We start from the raw sequence: 18730 nt of genomic DNA, 5'->3' as shown, positions 1-18730 counted from the left end.
AGAAGCACCCCAAGTATCCATTGATAGGTGAATGGACTAACAAAATGTGGAATATGCATACAGTGAAATAGTATTTGGCCTTAAAAAGGAAGGAAATTCTGACATATGCTATAAATAGATGAACCTTGAAGACATCGTGCCAAGTGAAATAAGCCAGTCACAAAAGATAAGCACCATATGATTCCACCTATATGAGGCTCCTAGAGTAGTCAGAGTCACGGAGGCAGAAAGTAGAAGGGGGGGTGCCTGGGCCGGGGTGGCAGTGGGCGGGGAGTTAGTGTTTAATGGGTACAGAGTTTCAGTTTGGGAAGATAAAAAAGTTCTGGAGGTGGATGGTATGATGGTTGCACAACAATGTGAATGCACTTAATGTCACTGATCTGTACACTTTACAATGGTTAAAATGGTAAATTTCATGTTATGTGTATTTTACCATTATTTAAAAAATACTTCACACACACCCACAAACCTTAGGGACAAACTGTCTGGGTTTGAATCCCTGTTTCATAGCTTGCTAGAAATATGAGTGTGGTCACATTCCTTCACCAACTTGAGCCTCTGCCATCTGTAAAATGGAGATGATGATGATCCACACTTCTTAGGGCTGTTGAAGGTTTAAGAGAGACAACCCAGGTAAAGCATGGGCACAGTGTTTGGCACACACTAAGCGCTCAATAATGGCAGCTATTGCTATTGAGTCTTTGGGCATCGTGGTTGAGGGTCAGCTAGAAGCTGGCCATGGGCCATCTTGTTTAACTTGTCCTTTTTAACTTGATCCCAAAAATGAAACAATAATTTCTCAGTACCCATATTCACATCCATAAATATATGTACCATCAAGACCCACATATACTTGGAATAAAGACAAACAAACAGCTCTTGTCAGCATATTGATGACATGTATTCTAAATTTGTCTTTTCTGCTAAAACATAAGAGTCTTGCTTTGCCCCTAGGCGAATTGCATTTAAGGCAGAGATGTTTTACTTGTAGCAATAGTACCAAAAATTAGACATTTGTTCTCTAAGAGGAACTGCTGGAATAATGTCTTAGGTGTATTGGTGTTGTCTACGTAAGCTTCAAAGGAAGGCCCACAGGCATCCAGCCAGGTCTGTAGTTAAGGCAGCAGCAACGGCAGAGCGTGCCTCCACTCCCCATCCCTCAGTCTCACCCTCGTGGACCCTCCAAGGCCATCTCCCTGCTCCCCGCTGCAACCACCAGCACACCGCCTTCTGGAGATTGCCTGGGAGCACGTCTGATGAAAGCTCAGGGAGGCAAGGACAGGAGAAAAGCGGATAAATAATACTAGGGAGAGAGAATATGTGGACTTCAGACCTTTGAGACAAGATTTAGTGATGAAATCTGGCAAAATACGAATGCATGGTACCACAATCCCAATGAATATTTTCAGAACAGTGGTTCTCAACTGGGGGCAGGATTTTGCCACTCTACTCCTCACCCGCTGGGGACACACAGCGATATCTGAAGACATTTTCCGTTGTCACAATTCCCAGGAGCAGAGGTGCTACTGGCATCTAGTGGGTAGAGGCCAGGGATGCTGCTAAACATCCTGCAGTATAGGGTAGCCCCCACAACAAAGGATTGAGGCCTAAAATGTCAATTGTGCCGAGGTTGAGAAATCCAGCTCTCGAACGACCAGAAGGGATTAAAAGAAATCATTGCCGAGCTGAGAGAAAAATGAAAGAAAAGAGCTATTAAAATGGGATGGTTGGAGAGGAGGCCCAAAGAAAAAGGATGCCTTTTGATTATGATATGGCCTTTAACTTTATTAGTTTTATATTCTCTCTCACACACACACACTCTCACACACACACACCACACACTGATGTCCAGAGGCTAAATTTATTACATTTATTTATCTTCTTTTGCAATAGAGATATTAACATTTAAAACTGGATTTGGTTAGGAGGGAAAGTTTCTTTCTAAACTATCGAGACTTCTTTATTTAGATCTTCACTCTATTAGTCAGAACTTGTTTCTTGCTCAACGTTTGGAAGAAATTTGTCCAAACATGAAATCCTTTTAAACTGCACGATAGATTATACCTGGGAAGCAGCTTTATGGGCCACAGACTAAAGTGGGAGAAGGTTTGGAAGAGATGCACTAAATTCTCAGTGGAGAGCTGTGACAGAATAAGAGGCTCCCCAGGCAATCCCAAACCGCATCCTCCTATGTTCCCGAGACACTACCTTCAACAGAACAAGCAGCAGAATCTTTTCAAGCAGGTTCTGTGTCTGGCTGCCTGGATTTCAATCCTGTCTTCAGGAGACAAGCTACGTGACCTTGGGCAAGTTGCTGAACTTCTCTGTGCCACTATTTTCTCATCCAAAAATTAGGCATAATAATAGAACGTACCTCATAGGGTTGTTGGGTGGACTAACTGAGATACAGGAAAAACACTTAGCCCAGTGCCAGGGGCATTGTGAGCCCTCCGGAAGTGTTAGCTCTGACACTGAGGTTGATAAAGTGAATCACTGGCATATTCATAAAGGCTAAAGAGCAGAATATATTTTCTTTTAAATATAATCAGCTTTTGATGTCTCCGTGACTCAAAATAACCTTCAGGTTGTTTTTTGTTTGTTTGTTTTTTTGTTCTTCGTTTTCTTCTCCCCAAAGCCCCCCAGTATATCGTTGTATATTCTAGTTGTGGTCATTCTGGTTTTGCTGTGTGGGATGCTGACTCAGTGTGGCCTGATGAGCGGTGCCATGTTGGTGCCCAGGATCCAAACCGGCGGAACCCTGGGCTACTGAAGCAGAGCACGTGAACTTAACCACTCGGCCACAGGGCTGCCCCTTCAGGTTGTTTTAAAACTAGGCCAAAGGTAATTAATTTTCTTTTCCTCTACCCTGGAAATAAAGTCATAATTATAGTAGCACCAAAGAATGCTTACAAAATTAGAAAATAGGGTTAATGAAGAAAAAGAATTTAGATATTTACTGTGAAAGGAAGTTTAAGAACAAGTTTTGTGTTTACACAAATTCTAGGGTTTAATAGACATTTATTGACAAATGAAACTGAGAGGTATTTTTTGGAAGATGAGAAGGAATGTAGTCTTAGGGGAAGGGTGAGCAGTACAGAGGAGAGAAGTCTGAGCTTACAGAACATTGCTGGAGTTTTGGAGAGCTCCAGCAAGGACACTCATAGTTGTTCTGGTCCCTGGCTGCACACTGGGGGCAGTTTTAAGAATCCTGATTCCCAGCTGCACCCCAAACTGATTAAATCAGGCTCTTGGGGGCTGGAGCCCAGGAATCTGGATTTGTAGAGCCCCCATATGATTCCAGTGTGCAGCCATGGTTGGGACGTGGTACCCTAGACCAAAGCTTCTCAGACCTGAATGTCGTAGGAATTGCCTGGGGATTTTGCTAAAACTCAAATTCTTATTCAGTAGGTGGAGGAGGAGGGGGAAGAGGGGGGAACAGAAGGCTAAGACACTGCATTTCTAAGAAATTCCCAGGAGATAGCAATTCCGGGGATTCTATTTGGAGCTGTGTGTATCAATGCTTTGAAAATGGCTCCATATAAATCAATATATGACATCATTATAAAGTGCTACTGTTGTCCTTTGACAGGAAATTCCTTGGTTCAACACACGTATAATAAGCTACTGTAGCTAAGTGCTTCTGGAGGGATACGAAGATGAGTAAGTAGTCTTTCCCTCAAGTTGTTTACAATTCAATTGACAATAGATGGCATTTACTTTAGGCAGAAAATAAAACTTCCTGACTGTAAGTTTTCTGATGGCAGTGAAATAGGATGGGTATCGAAGAGTATTGAGGGGTATTTGGGTAGACGATATTAAGAGAGTTTCGTTTCAGGAAAGTAATGAACGAAGAACGTCTGTATGATGCAACAGAAGAGGCTGGAAAATTTAGGAATGAGGTGGAAGAAATGGACAGGAAAAGGAGACTGAGCAGCAGAGTCTTTAAAAAGGCGTCTATAGGGGCTGGCCCCGTGGCCGAGTGGTTAAGTTCGCGCGCTCCGCTGCAGGCGGCCCAGTGTTTCGTTAGTTCGAATCCTGGGCGCGGACATGGCACTGCTCATCAAACCACGCTGAGGCAGCGTCCCACATGCCACAACTAGAAGAACCCACAACGAAGAATACACAACTATGTACCGGGGGGCTTTGGGGAGAAAAAGGAAAAAATAAAATCTTTAAAAAAAAATAAAAATAAAAAATAAAAAGGCGTCTATAGATGTTTGGGAAGATCTGGAGGTTCCTGAGGAAAGAGAAACTTGCTGCCGGTGAGAGAACCTCGCTACTGGACATGAGGTTTTCTTCGGGAATCTTCCCTGGCCTATTTTATTCACTGGGCTTAGCAGGTAGGCTGCGCACATAAGCTCAGCACTAGAATTTCTCCAAAAGGCTCGTCCATACGTCATTTGCGTCTTCTGATTTTCAAACCACAGGTAATTTGCATCTGATTTACAAATGTTGTGGCCAACTTAGTCAAAGGTCAGTATCCAGGGATACTAGATCAGGAGTCTTTCTAAGCGTCTTCTCCTTACGTCTCCAAGACCTTCACATTATCAATCAAGGGTGGCGATCCAACATGAAGAGTGTTTAATTTATTCCTACGACATCAGGGTTGGCAGCAGATGGACAGACTGCCTGGCTATTGGGAACTTCATCTCTGTCAGTCTCCCGTCTGATACCAACTTTGCCGAGCCTGGTGAGCACATCACCAGGATTGCAAAATCTCTAACTGCTTATGAAAGTACAACTGGACCTGCTGAATTTTCACACTGCAGGACAAACCTGTTCCTCCTCACCTGCCTGCCAAGAGGTTTACAAACACTTTTGACGATCGTTCCCCAAACTTGAGCACAATTAAATTTTTAAAAAGGGTCTGTGTTCTTTTTGCTATTAAAAAATAATACCCGCACTCGATAAAAAAATTTAGAAAACATGGAAAAGTATAAAGGAGACAATAAAAGTCACCATAATCCCACTATCCAAAGATAGACCCTGTTAACATTTTGGTGCATTTCTTCCTAGCCGTGTTTATTACACTTGTAGGGGGTTCTGTAGCAAAGACAGCTTTGCCATCCTACTTGTTCACTTAATATTTTTGTTAAATAATGTTAAAAGGGGAAATTATTTTTCTTTCTTAGCCTACTCAAATCTACTAAAGAAAATAGCTCGTCTACGGTATGAATTCACATTGAGGGGGTCACTTCCTCCACTCTAACACCCCTCTGTGCTCATTCATGGGGCACAGCATTTGGCAAGAGAATTACCCTGCTCTCCAGGGGCTTGTGCAGAGGTTGTATTAGACTCAGGCAAGAGTGATTCTGTCCATGGTAAGGGTTAGTTAGGGTAGGGAGAATCTGCTCATTCTCCCTCTTGAAATATTCTTGGGGCTAAGGATATCCCAGGCTTAGAAAAGCAGCCTCCACTCCCTAAGAGAGGCACCGGTGCATTTGTCAAATAATCTGCATATTGTCATAATATTTGCTTCACCAACTGTATAATCCACCCTCAGGACATTTTCACGTCAAATGCTCGTCTTATCTTTTTTCTTTTTTAAGATAGGCACCTGAGCTAACAACTGTTGCCAATCTTCTTTTTTCTTTTTCTGCTTTTTTCTCCTGTAGAGAGCACTGTAGAGAGCGAACCAGTGATACCCTGGGCCGCCGAAGAGGAGTGCGCGAACTTAACCACTCGGCCACGGGGCCAGCCCCTGTTCATCTTATCTTAAGCTTGCCTTTTTCTTCTCACCTGTTCATTAACATTGATCCTCATCAGGCAATTCTCTCAATAAGCATTTATCGAACCCTGGCAGCAGTGGAATTTTAAGAATGGCAGTGATCAGGGCCTCAAACCCCTTCCCTGGGCGATGACTTAGACTAGAGATTAATGGTTTGGGGAGCCTGTGAGCAATGGTTCTTGTCTCTGGCTACCTGCTGGAGTCACCTGGGAAGTGTTGAAGCTGTGCCCCGACCAGGCGAATTAGCATCTCTGAAGATGGGACTCAGGCAGGTAGCTTTGAAAGCTCCCCCGAGTGAGTCCAATGTGCACCCAGGGTTGAGAACCAGCGCCACAGAGCCGTGATTTTCACCTAATTGGCTGTACATTAGAATTACCTGAGGAGATTTTTTTAAAAAATTAAAATGCCTGGGTCTCGCCCCAAAACAAATGAGTCAGAATCTCTGGCAACTGTGTTTTTTCAAAGCTCTTTCAGATGATCTGATATACAATGAGTGTTAAGAATCATTACTGTAGGCAATCCAGTGAATGAAAAAATCTAGATTTGAACCCATTTCTGGCTCTTTTGGTTTCAAGCCATGCATGGCTGAGCATGACGAGTTGCCTCTGGGAGGCCATCTGGGGTGATGGAAGCAGCCCTGGGCTGAGAAGATGTGATGGAACCTGAAGGTGTGGCAGCTGGCTTACTATGTAACATTCGCTATGTGATGGCAGACAAGTCACATAACTTCTCTGGGCTGGGACCCCTGCCCGCCTGCCTATGATTTCTACCACACCTAGCGCTTTTAGACTTTCTTTCTTCATTAATCGATGTTTTGCTGGTTTTCATTTGGTGAACAGTATATAAACATAGTGATCAATTTGTATTTACTTCTGAATGCAAGTATTAAAAATATAAAAAGCTATGTCACTGTAATTTTTTTCCAGTTATTCTATTGACTTTCCAGCTTAAAATTTGGAGACAAGTTGTTCTTAAAAAGAGTCTCTCAAAGGACCTGGAGGGCATTATGCTAAGTGAAATGTCAGACAGAGAAAGACTCATATTGTATAACCTCACTTATACGAGAGAAAAAGCTAAAAAAGCTGAACTCACAGAAACAGAGAGTAGAATGGTGGTTGCCAGGAGCTAGTGAGTGGGAGAAATGGGGAGATGGTCAAAGTGCACAAACTTCCAGTTATAAGATGAATAAGTTCTGAGGATCCAATGCACAGCCTGGTGATTATAGTTAATAATACTGCTTAAAAGTTGCTAAGAGAGTAGATCTTAAATATTCTTACCACACACACACACATGAAGATAATTATGTGAGGGGATCGCGGTGTTAACTAACCCAATTGTGGTCATCATTTTGCACTATTATCAAATCACCACACGTTGTACACTTTAAACTTAACAGAGTATTATATGTCAGTTATATCTCGGTAAAGCTAGAAAAAAAATAGAGGCTCTCAAATATCATTATCTGAAGACATTGATAATCTGTTAGGTCTGAAATTCCATAAATTCATGATTTAATATCATGAATACACTACATGCTCAAAAATTTCCATTTTGGGGCCAGCCCTGTGGCCAAGTGGTTAAGTTTGCATGCTCCACTTCGGCTGCCCAGGGTTTCAACAGTTCGGATCCTGGGCGGGGACATGGTACCGTTCGTCAGGCCATGCTGAGGGGGCATCCCATATGCCATAACTGGAAGGACCCACAACTAGAATGTACAACCATGGGGGCCGGCCTAGTGATGCAGTGGTTAAGTGCGCACATTCTGCTTCGGCAGCCTGGGGTTTGCTGGTTTGGATCCCGGGTGCAGACATGGCACCACTTGGCAAGCCGTGCTGTGGTAGGCATCCCACATATAAAGTAGAGGAAGATGGGCATGGATGTTAGCTCAGGGCCAGTCTTCCTCAGCAAAAAAGGAGGATTGGCAGCAGATGTTAGCTCAGGGCTAATCTTCCTCAAAAAAGAAAGAAAGAAAGAAAGAAAGAAATAATAGAACATACAACTACGTACTGGGGGGGTTTGGGCAGAAAAAGCAAAAAAAAATTTCCGTTCTTTCATACCACATTAACAAAGTTATTAGGAAAAGCTGAACTATCTTAAACAGAGATGTCACAGAGAGCACGCAATTCTATCGGGGGAGCCAAGACTAGGGAGCAGTTTTACAAATAATTCTACTAAAAGACAACAGGGGACTACGGTTAGTAATACAAAATATTTGCAACAAGGCAAATGCCTGATTATGACTTCAAATTGCCATTCGGTTATACTTCTTGTTATAGGATATTAAAAACTGCCAAAGCACTTTCCCCCACCTGTCCCCCAGCCTAGGGTCAAATATTCATTCAACATTCCATTACATCCTGGTTGTACTGAAAAATAACAACCAGCCCATGAACTCACTTCTATTTTTTTGCTGAGGAAGATTTGCCCTAAGCTAACGTCTGTGCCAGTCTTCCTCTATTTTGTTTGTGAGTTGCCACCACAGCATGGCTGCCACTGAGTGAGTGGTGCAAGTCAGCACCCAGGAACCAAACCCAGGCTCGGAAGTGGAGCACGTTGAACTTAACCACTAAGCCACAGGGCCAGCCCTTGAAATCACTTCTCTAAAAAAGGTATTTACACTTATCAAAAAAAATTTTTTTCAGGCGTAGAGTAGGTTTTCTCCTTCTTAAAAGTGTATTTCTAGAACTATTAAAATCTTGCATTTATAAAATAGTTGATAAAACAGTTCCTCTAGGGGCTGGCCTATGGCCGAGTGGCTAAGTTCGTACACTCCGCTTCAGCAGCCCAGGGTTTCGCCAGTTCGGATTCTGGGCACGGACATGGTACCGCTCATCAAGCCGTGCTGAGGTGGTGTCCCACACAGCACAACCAGAGGCACTCACAACTAGGACATACAACTACGTATTGGGGGTGTTGGAGGAGAAGAAGGAAAAAAAAGAAGATTGGCAACAGATGTTAGCTCAGGTGCCAATCTAATCTTTAAAAAAAAACAAGCAAAAAACTCCCCCAAAAACAATTCCTCTAGATTGTACAAAAAGGGTGATACTGAGACTGTTGATCATAAATCAATGACTTGGTTTATGACATGGATCAGACTGGGCATCTTCCTCTCCTGCTGCATCAGGGGCTGGCCTCTTCTGGCTTTAGCATCTCTGTTTTCTGCAAGCGAGTCTTTAATTTCTGGGTTATTCACTTCGGCTTGTTTCCCTTTTGCTCCTCTTTTCCCTTTGTCTGCACTTTTTTTGCCTTATATATATATATATTTATATGTATACATGCATATATGTGTATATATACACATACACATATAGTTACATTTGTATCAATTTCAGCGTTTGCAGGAGCAGGTTTGGATGATGTCTGGCCTATCTCTCCTTGGGCTCTCCCTTTACTGCCCCTTGAGCTGGATGGCCCTTTCTCCTGCGCATCCTGGCAGAGGCTGTGCTGGGCAGCCTGGGTGTTTGTGGGGACAGCACAGCGAGAGTCTTTGCAGAGCTGAGCTGGCTGGACATGGCCACTCTTGCCGCCCCTGAGCTGCTGGCACCCTTGTTTTCAAACTTTGTAAAAGCACCAGCACTAGTTTTTACTCATGAAATCTTGCATGGAATCCTGACATTTAATAGCGATAGAGGAGGAACTGGCCTTGTTGAAGTGGGGGTGGATTTTTGTGGAATGCTGATATATTTAACTTGAAAAATCCACCACTTTAACATGTAATGCTGCCAAGTCTTTTACTTTTGAGTATGAAAAATGATACAAATCCTTTTAGGGTTGAGTTTTTTTTTTTTTTCTTTTTTTCATAAAGAGGAATTACTTGTCACTTCTGCCAATTCTTGAAATTGTAGAAAATAAGGAAAAGGGGTTAATTTGGGTTCTGCACTCAATTCCAACGTGTGGGGGGATGTAGGGAGATTTCTTCCACACCAATGAGCAATTCTCCCACACCAGCTGGGTGTCCTACAATTTACCCAATTCGGACACTATCTACCTGGAGAAAACGTCAGATCTCACAGGTTAAAGGTCCCGTAAGACCACCCAACACTTCAGATGCCAATCACAGGCCCAGGTCGTTCCCTGTGCTTCAGACCTGCTGACTATAAATCAGAGGTTCCCACAACCCCCTCCTTGGGTTTGATTAATTTGCTAGAGAGGCTCACAGAACTCAGAGAAACATTTTCCTTACTAGATTACCGGTTTATTATAAAAGGATATAACTCAGGAGCAGCTAGATAGAAGAGATGCACAAGGCAAGGCATAGGGAGGGGCACAGAGCTTCCACGCTCTCTGGACAGATCCTTCTCGCCGAATCTCCACGTGTCCACCAACCTGGAAGCTGTCTGAACCCAGTCCTTTTGGACTTTTATGGAGGTTTTTTAACACAAGCATGATTGAGTGAACCACTGGCCATTGGTTTAATTGATTCAACCTCCAGCCCCTCTCCCCTCACAGAGCTGATGGGCGGGGCACCTGGAAGTTCCAACCCTCTAATTAATCACATGGTTGCTTCTCCTGGCAACCAGCCCAGGCCTTAGGTGGGATCCGAAAGTCACTTCATTAACCTAATAAAAGACACTTTTATAGTTCTCACCACATAGGAAATTCCAAGGGTTTTAGAGGTTCTGTGCTAAAACCAAGATGAAGACCAAATAGATATTTCTTATTATAAATCACAATATCACAGAGGGGAATGCTGATCGAGAAGCTTTAGGAGCTAACAGCTTTCATAGTCTGCCACTAAAGTGGATGGAGGAGGGCCCTGGATGGCATGCCTCATGGAAGAGGGCAGCAGTCAGATCTGCCCTGGGTCCCTATGTTGTGTTTGCCTTCTTGACCCATAAGTGCGAGGCAGAGAGTGAGAGGAGCGTATCCTTCTGCGTAAGAATATGATTGTGACACAGTTGTATAGACCTGGTCATCCCTGATGATCAATCAGGTACCAAGACCAGTAAAAACTACCCACTAAGCCATCCCTATTTGGTGACCCCTGACCTTGATTAATGACCACTCTTCTGTGTTCATTGTTTGCCAGCAGGTTAATAAGGCCTGTAATGATACCAGAGAAGAAGACAATTAGGAAAGTACAGGCGAGGTGACCCCACGACCTGCAGAGGCCTAGACTTTTATCTGGCCAATCCGTTTGGGCTCTGTATTAAGCGTACACCCGTATTTCCTTTAACTACGTAGGACTAGTTCCTCCTCTCCTTGGGAAGCTCACAATACTTGACTCATGAACAGGCACTCTTTCTCCTAATTATTAGTCTTCTATCCATCTGCCACTGTCTTTAGAGAAAATACAGTTTTGAAATTGCTTATTCTTTTATATTAATTCAATTGCCAATGAAATAGCCATGAAATTTCTATGTAGGCATTTGCAGTAAACTTTATTTTGTTTTAAGGATTGGCACCTGAGCTAGCAACTGTTGCTAATCTTTTTTTTCTTTTAGTTGCTTTTTCTCCCCAAATTCCCCCGGTGCACAATTGTATATTTTAGCTGTGGGTCCTTCTAGTTGTGGCATGTGGGACGCCACCTCAACATGGTCTGACGAGTGGTGCCATGTCTGTGCCCACGATCCAAACCGGTGAAACCCTGGGCCGCCAAAGTGGGGCGCGTGAACTTAACCACTCAGCCACGGGGCCGGCCCCTGCAGTAAACATTTTACTGAAGTATGTTATACACGTGGAAATATATACGAGTCATAAGTGTACAGTTGGATGAATTTTCACACTCCTGTGTGCACCGTGTCTCCAGGTTGAGGAATGGAGCATTACCATCACCCCAGAGAGCCTGCTCTTCAGCCCCTCCCAGTCACTCCTCACCCAAGGTAACCACTACACTAATTCTAACACCATAGGCTAAAACTGTCTGTTTTTGAACTTTTCCATTTTCACAGTTAACAGTTTAAATCTGCTGTAATGTCCAGAGAGCTTCCTTGTTAATATTTTTATCTCGGCAATCATAACTCTAAGGAATGCTGTTCAGTTCACCTTTTCCCTCAGTGCCTTGTGGTTGGACCAGCTTGATATAAAGCCATAGAGCTCAAGGGTTGAAGCATCTTCCCCACAGACAGGGTCAGTCTTTTGGTTTAATCGTTTGACCGCTGAGGAAGCAAGATGTGCTGTGAATCTCTCTTTAGCAGCTGGTACATTTCACCGCTTATTTGGGGATCAAATTCAAGACACATAAGTTTGCATACTTTTATTTTGTGCACTCACAGAATATGCATGCGTGCACTGATACACACACAGCTTCCTGTTCTTTTCCTGCCTCGATTTCTCTTTTTTCTTGTTTTATCCTCAGTAGACACCCTTCTCCACCCTATGCTATCTTTGCATACAAACCTTCCTCGGCACATCCTGCTCTTCAGAATTGGTCGCCACTGCACACACTGCCCTGAACTGATTTTAGTATTTATCATACAAAATTGTATCATACATACAACATCAGAGAATCCTTTTTTCACTTCTGCTTTTGGTGTAAAGACTATAAGAAATCTAGACCTGGAAGGGGAAAATGAATAGTAAAACCAACTATCAGAATGTGTGACTTTTTGATTATCAGCCTGAGGTTGGAGCCTGAGTTTTTGTTGAATGAGGATGTCTGTGTTTACACATTTGTTTGCTGAAGCCACAGGCATCCCATTCATTAACTCATCCTTTAATTCATTTCCTGAGCCCTATTATGTGCCAGGCACTGAGTTCGAGGCCGGACTGTCCAAGGAGGACGTCTGTTCCTCACACCCGAGGGAGACTTGGAAACCCAAATGGAGTATTTATAGGGCTGACCTTTAGAGTACGAGAAACACCTAATTTCTTAAAATAGAATATTATGGCTTTTAATTATGCCCTGCACATCTAAGTGGTTTTTGGGGGGATGAAGATAATAGTATTGTGCATGTTTGTCTATAATAAATCAGTACAAACTTTGGGTTGTTTAGATTTCAATGAATTCAGATCATTATTACTTTTTAAATTAAGCCTAATCTCTTTGCCAGTTAAGTAGCAACACTGTCCTGTAGTCCTTCTGGGCCTGATTGTTTCTGGGGTGATAGCTGCCCCTGCCCTTCCCCTCTACTATGACATGAGAGGCACAGTCTGCATCCGTGTGTTGCCTTCCGTTCAAAGTGTCCTGTCAGAAGGACTTTAGGCCTTTTTAAGGAAGCCTAGGAAGGTGGATGAAGAAAATAGAGTAGCCTTTTGCCTTATGTGATGTCATATATCTTGTGCTTCAAATGATTTCTCGCAGGCTCATCCAGAAATGCTCTAACCAGATAATATAGCCTCGCTGTAGATAAAATACAGAGAAGAGTTACAATCAAAGTTTCAGCAGATGGCACGGGGCTGGGAGGGCGATTGTCCTCTTCCTGTGGCAAGGAAGCTGTTATCAGTCGACGGCCTGCACGCTTCCAGCTTTGACTGACTCATATCTGTTAGCTCAGATTTCTCTGAGATCTCGACTGCAGAGAGGTAACAGCAGGTAAAATGAGCTCACTGAATCGTATTTATATTTGTCCTGAATCCACTACTATAAGTCCCATTAACATCTATAGTAATTATACTGCATAATCAGTGAGCCAAGAACCGCCCCCCTTTGGTATTCTTGTTGAATACAGAAGACAGATGGACGCCAGAGCTCTGCCTTACTTAAGATTCCTCTCCATCAGCGAGTTCTGAACTCACAAGGGAAGAATGCCCCTTTACAAGGCGACATTACACCGTCCACTCTGGGCTCCGGGTCGGCAAACTCAGAGGTCGGTGGTTTCCAGCCTATGGGATGTGGATAGCTGGGAAGATGAGGAGATTGCTGATGGGTGTGCGAGCATTGTCCGTAAGTGCATGAGTTACGTTTCACATCTACATGTACTATTTTTCAAAATTATGAAGACGTGCAACTGTGATTAATAAAATGCCAATTTGTTAAAAGCATTGTTAAATTTATGGGAGTTTGCTTGTCATTATGCATTTCCTCCATCGGTTGCTGTCTGAAGCATAACTTTGCTTATGTGTAGATTTGCAATTTTTTAATAATGAAATAGTCTTCATAATTTAGAAGTTTGGGAGTCATCATCTGAGAGTGTTAGTGATCTATGTTTAACTCATGGATGACCTTCTCCTAGCTCCATCAAATACTGAGGTGTTGACATTACAAAACTGCTGTAACTGGAACAAGTACATGAATCCTACACTGTAAAAGTCACGTCATGCTTGACCACTTCCTTTCTTAACTCCCTCAGTCTCTCAGCATTTACAAATCTAATTGGGCACACAAAAAAATTAAATAACAAGTTAAGAAAATGCAAAGAGAAAACATATATCACATGATCAATTGGCAAATGCTTTGAGCTCAGAGTGAGGGAGTAGAGAGACAAAGGTGTGCGGTGTGGTGAGAGAGAGTGTCACCTAGGAGTCTGGACATTACGACAGGTTTCTATAGACGCTTATTCCTGGCTCTGCTAATTACCATTTGAGTGACCATGACAACCTCACTTCACTGAGCCTCCATTTTAGCATCCATAAAATCAGGATTACAATACCCCCTTCACAGTGTTATTGGGAAGATAATTTTAAATGCTTTGTACTACACCTAGTATATAGTATGTGCAAACTAAATGGAAGCTACCATTTGTTCTATTGGATTGTCAATTTCACCAGCATTGGAAAGATGATTTATTTATTTTTGTTCCCCCAGAATCTAGAACAGTGCCTGGTTCATAAGTTCTCAAAAAAAAAAAAAAAAAGTTTGCTGAATGAATGGATGGAAGGATGGATGGATGGATAGATGGTGGGATGAATAAAAAAAAATGAACCATGGTGACCTGGGAGAGTCGCATGGAGAAGCAAGACTTGAGTGAATCTAGCAGAATGCATGGAGAAAGCGGAGGGCATTGCAATGGGGGATGCGTATGAACCAAAGTACACAGGCAGGAAACCATGATGTGCATAGAGGGCAGATTGGGATATGTTTGTGGAGGGTTTTGAATGCCAGGCTGGGGAGTGTGTATCTTATCTGCTGACAGTGCAGAGTCAGTGAAGATTTTGAGGAGGAGAATGACCTGAGGAGAGGGGTTTTCAAAGGTAAATCTGAGGCTGGTGTGTGGTTTGGAGTAGGGAAAGGAACGGGACAATCCATTCTAAGTGGAGTGTGGTCAAGTCCCTGATCATCGTAACAGCTATTATAACAGGAAGTAAAGAGAGACAAAAGTCAAATTAAGGAGATGCTGGCCCAATGGTGCAGCAGTTAAGTTTGCACATTCTTCCAAGTGGCCCTGGGTTCGCCCATTTGGATCACGGGTACAGACCTACACACCACTTGTCAAGCCATGCTGTGGGAGGCATCCCACATATAAAGTAGAGGAAGATGGGCACGGATGTTAGCTCAGGGCCAGTCTTCCTCAACAAAAAGAGGAGGATTGGTGGCAGATGTTAGCTCAGAGCAAATCTTCCTCAAAAAAAAAAAAAAAAGAATAAGGAGAGGGCAGTAGTCCCTGGATCCTCTCCATTCGCTGTGAATTCTTAATGTGATCATTTAAACCATTTACCTATATGCACGCTGATGCTTTCGAAATATACGAGATGACATTTTTGAAAATCATTGCAGGTGAACGTTTACCCAGAGAGGAGACAAGCTTAAACTGGAGGTTTAGATTGATGAGGGGTGTGGAGCACGTGACACAGACTGAGTTAAGAAGTAAAGGTGATTTGAGGACCAACTTGGTTTTCTTTTCTTGGAGACTTGGGAAGATAAACAGTGGTTAGGGTTAGGGTGGGCAATGGAAATGGATTAATCTATGAAATGTGAAACTGAACTGAGGCAGCTAAATTACCAAGGAGAGAGACTCACTTGCATGGAGAAAGGTGAATCGCATGAGGTAGCGTGGGAGTCCAGTGGGGGGCAGGGGGGACAGGGCAGACTGACTGAGGAGATGGAGAGCAGGTCTGGATGGTTCCCCAGGTGGTGGAGAGCACAGGGGAAGCCTGGCAGGATAACAGCCAGACTTGGCCACTCCCCCTTCTCCTGTCACCTAGGGACCTTATCACCCCTTGGCTCTCCACTTTCACCTGACTAGGAGGAAGCAGGTGGAGCCGGAGCAGGCTGCCTGCTTTTATTATATTGCCAGGAACGAGATCTGTCTCTCTGTGGAGGAAGTTATTCTTTCCAGATAAAGAAACCATCTCTGGAAAGAAATACAGATGAAAGAAAAGAAAGAAGGAAGGAAAGAAAGGAAGGAAGGAAGGAAGAAAAGGGCCCTCTTTTCTCCTACTCTTAAAGGGAATTCATTCATTCACTTACCATATTTATTAAATTAAAAAAAATCTACTTTCCTCTTCTTCCAATAACCACCATGCTTACTGACTGCTGACTTTGTTGCTGCAGCAACTCTTTGCTAACTGTAATATATTCTTTTTCTCCTGCACTGGGGACCATGCAAGAAAGGCATGCAGGTTGAACCCCCTAAATTTTATGTTCTGAGAATGATAGAGCATCCTGATTACTGAAGGTTTCATAAAATGTACAAAGAACCAGAGTGGCTTTGGACTTCTCAATAGCAACTGCAAACAGAAGACAATGGAGCAATGCTTCCAGCACTCTGAGGGAAAATTACTTCCAATCTAGAATTCTATACTTAGCCAAATGATCAGTTAAGTACATGGTGGAATAAGGACACTTTCAGACACACAGGTTCTCAAAAAATTCATCTCTCATGCACTTTTTCTCAGTAAAGCTGGTGGAAGATGTGTGCCACCAAAATGAGAGAGCAAATCAAGAGAGTGTAAGGCATGGGATCCAGAAAACAGAGGGTCCAACCAACACAGAGCAGGCAAAGGGAACCCTTAGGGTGAAGGGGAAGGGAGGTCCCATGTCAACAGTGGAGAGCAGGTCTGGAGAGCAATTAGTTCAGATTAGAGCAAGTCAGAAGATTCCAGGGAAGATTTCTTTTTTTATCTGGAGGCTGCAACACCTTTTTTTTTTTCATTTTTATTTTTTTATTGAGGCATAATTAACATGTAACATTATATTAGTTTCAGGTGTACAACATAATGATTCAATATTTGTATATATTGCGAAATGATCACCATAATAAGTCTAGTTAACATCTATTGCCAGACATAGTTACAAAAATTGTTTTTCTTGTGATGATAACTTTTAATATCTGCTCTCTCAGCAATTTTGAAAGATAAAATATACAGTATTATTAACTATAGTCACCACACTGTACCTTACATCTCTGTGACTTATTTACTTTGTAACTAGAAGTTTGTACCTTTTGATCCCCTTCATCCATTTCATCCACCCCTCCATTCCCCACTAGGAAAGATTTCTTTAAGCAGATGAAATTAACAGAACCTGATGTAAGTTTTTGTGTTGAGAAAATATTTACTCAATACAGGAGAGTTTGGGGGTAAATGAATGATAGTAACAGACACTAAGCAAAAGTAAAAAGAAAGGACAGTTACTGACTCTGGGAGAAGGGGAAGTTGTAAATGAAAGGAAAAGTTTATAATAATTTTATACTTAAAAAACAATGTAGGGGCTGGCTCCGTGGCTGAGTGGTTAAGTTCGTGCACTCCGCTGCGGTGGCCCAGGGTTCGGATCCTGGGCGTGGACATGGCACTGCTCCTCAGGCCATGTTGAGGCGGTGTCCCACAACTAGAAGGACCTGCAGCTAAGATATACAACTGCGTACAGAGGGGGTTTGGGGAGATAAAGCAGGAAAAAAAAAAAAAAAAGATTGGCAACAGTCATTAGCCCAGGTGCCAATCCTTAAAATAAAAAAAAGGAAGATTGGCAACAGTTGTTAGCCCAGGTGCCAATCTTTAAAACAAAACAAAACAAAACAACAATGTAGCAGCATTATTCGCAATAGCCAAAAGGTGGAAGCAACCCAAATGTCCATCAACTGATGAATGGATAAACAAAATGTGGTATAGACACATTGTGGAATATTATTCAGCTTTAAAAAAGAAGGTAATTCTCTTACATGCTACAACATGGATGAACCTTGAAGACATTATGCTAAATGAAATAAGCCAGACACAAAAGGACAGAAACTGTATGATTCTACTAATGTGAGGTACCTAGAGTAGCCAAATTTATAGAGACAGAAAGTAGAATAGAGGTTACCAGGGGCTGGGGGTAGAGGGGAAGAGGGTGATATTATTGAATGGGTACAGAGTTTCTGTTTGAAATGATGAAAAATTTCTGGAGATGGATGGCGATGATGCTTGCACAACATTATAAATAAACTTAATGCCACTGAATTGCACACTTAAAAACAATTTAAAGGGTGAATTTTATGTTACGTATATTTTACCATGATTTTAAAAATGAAAAAAGAAAAGAACCCTGTAAGGTGCTGTACAAATGAATAAAATTATAATTATTTTTCTCAGACTGATGAATATCAGATTTTTAAGCCCCGGGTGTTGGAGATCTCACTTTCATTTTCAATACTAAGTATAAAGCTACTTTTTCCTTACAAAATTGCATACCTTTATTTTAAAGATCTATTGTTAGAAATGTATACTCTAACAAATGTCTCCTACATTCCCATCTTCCAGGGATAACTGCCATGCTTTAGGATCACTTTATATGTCTCTTCTAACACATAATTTTTAATGTAAAAAAATGTGACCAACTATATAGTATCTTGTTTAAAATTTTTCTTTTTTTTTTTTACTCTACAATATACTTTTCTTTCTTTCTACATCCATGTCTGTATAACCACACCCATTTTCTTAACATTTATTTTTAGTGATAACTCTGGGATCAAGATGTATTTCGTATTAATGTAAGTACCTCTTACAAGTTTCTCTGTAGTTAAAAAAGAAGCTTAAGAAACCCTCCTTTTGGGGCTGGCCCATGGCATAGTGGTTAAGTTTGGCCTGTTCTGCTTTGGCAGCCTGGGGTTCACAGGCTGGATCCTACCCACTTGTCAGCCGTGCTGTGGTGGCGACCTACATATAAAGTAGAGGAAGATCGGCACAGATGTTAGCTCAGGGCGA

General features: G+C 42.3%; 1 long non-coding RNA gene across 1 annotated transcript; it reads left to right on the top strand.

The window, feature by feature from the left end:
• The first annotated feature begins 2102 nt into the window (after positions 1 to 2102).
• LOC123287017 (uncharacterized) lies at positions 2103 to 6579 on the top strand. Its single transcript, XR_006529865.2, has 3 exons — positions 2103 to 2841; positions 3590 to 3660; positions 3836 to 6579. It is a non-coding gene; the product is annotated as an uncharacterized lncRNA (long non-coding RNA).
• Positions 6580 to 18730: the final 12151 nt, after the last annotated feature.

This window comes from Equus asinus, chromosome 8 (assembly GCF_041296235.1).
Source record: "Equus asinus isolate D_3611 breed Donkey chromosome 8, EquAss-T2T_v2, whole genome shotgun sequence".
NCBI classification, from domain to species: domain Eukaryota; kingdom Metazoa; phylum Chordata; class Mammalia; order Perissodactyla; family Equidae; genus Equus; species Equus asinus.
This window is presented reverse-complemented; position numbering and strand designations above follow the sequence as displayed.